This window comes from Chenopodium album, chromosome 3, assembly GCF_948465745.1.
Source record: "Chenopodium album chromosome 3, dcCheAlbu1.1, whole genome shotgun sequence".
Classification (NCBI taxonomy): domain Eukaryota; kingdom Viridiplantae; phylum Streptophyta; class Magnoliopsida; order Caryophyllales; family Amaranthaceae; genus Chenopodium; species Chenopodium album.
In genome coordinates, this window is record NC_137836.1 from 68,866,530 (window position 1) to 68,867,876 (window position 1,347).

General features: G+C 40.5%; 1 long non-coding RNA gene across 1 annotated transcript; it reads right to left on the reverse strand.

Moving 5' to 3' along the window:
* Window positions 1-228: 228 nt before the first annotated feature.
* Window positions 229-1,098, reverse strand: LOC145615254 (uncharacterized). Its single transcript, XR_014107252.1, has 2 exons — window positions 729-1,098; window positions 229-418 (listed from the first exon to the last, which is right to left on the reverse strand). It is a non-coding gene; the product is annotated as an uncharacterized LOC145615254 (long non-coding RNA).
* Between the last annotated feature and the right edge of the window lie 249 nt (window positions 1,099-1,347).

Consider the following 1,347-nt stretch of genomic DNA (forward strand, 5'->3'; position numbering starts at 1 on the left):
AAATTTTATACCCATCCCCGCCCCACCACCCGTGGCGGGTACAATACCCAACATCCATACCCGCCCCGCCGGGTATAGTATAGAATCCATCCCCGCCCCGCCACCCACTTGGATATCCATACCCACCTTATACCCGCCCCAAACCCGCTCCATACCCGCCCAAACCTATTGTCATATATCCAAAATGTTATGTTATTTCACAGTAATGACAATTACAGTACAAAATAATAACAACAATATTAAGTATAATTAATTAACAATTTCATACTGTGAAAATTCCACAAATCCAAATCCAATAATATATACAAAGCTACAAAATCTCAATGCATGAAAAATCAATCAGTCACTTCGCATAGTGCTGCACTTTCATCTTCTAGCTAATTCCTCCGACCATGGTGCTGCAATTTCTTAAACTCACCTACAAAAATTTTGCATAGATTGACTATTAATATATACGGAGTAAATTCTAGGAGTAAAATCTAAAAAGTGGTTTAGTAGGTAGTATAATTTGTCTAATATATTCATACTAATCATTAATCAACAGATCTTAACGTCTTAAATTAAGAGAACTCAACATCGAAATAAATTCGATACTTAAAATTACAATGAGTACAGTTGATTATATAATAGATTAAGATGAATTTGTTCCATAATAAATTAGAATTGTCGCATTCAATCACATAACCAAAGTAAACAAAACAATTAAAGAGAGATTAATTTATATATACCTTGGGGAAGAAGATGAATTGAACAATGGTGATTGAGACGAAGTAGTGAGGAAGAAGATGGATGACTGAGTGACTGACTTTCAGATAGAAGAATGGAGAGAGAATGAAAATAACGGCTGTTGAGGAAATGAATCAAATGAAAAATTAGGTTAAAGATTCTTAGTATTTGGGCGGTTGGGTTTGGGCCTTTCACATATTCTAGACTCTTCTTGGGGCGGGTATGAGGCGGGGCGGGGCGGGTCTATTATAAAATCTATACCCGCCCCACCACCCGTGGCGGGTACACTTTTTACACCCATACCCGCCCCATCACCCGCCAAACCTCCCTCCATACCCGCCCCATTGGGGCGGGGATGGGGCGGGTCTCCTATTTAACCCGACCCACTGCCATCCCTAGTGAGGATGAAGAAGAGCAACAACAACAACAACCGCAACAAAGAGGAAGAAGAAGACAACAACATCACCAAGACTACCAAGGAGATGCATATCTCCGTGAGATGGAGGCTATGCGTGAGCATATGGAGCGCATGCAATTGAGCATGCAAGGTATGTATTCAAACCATCAAACTTTGTCTTTTCAAACTAGCGCCCTATATGACGTTAGTGTGCGTAGGGGGGA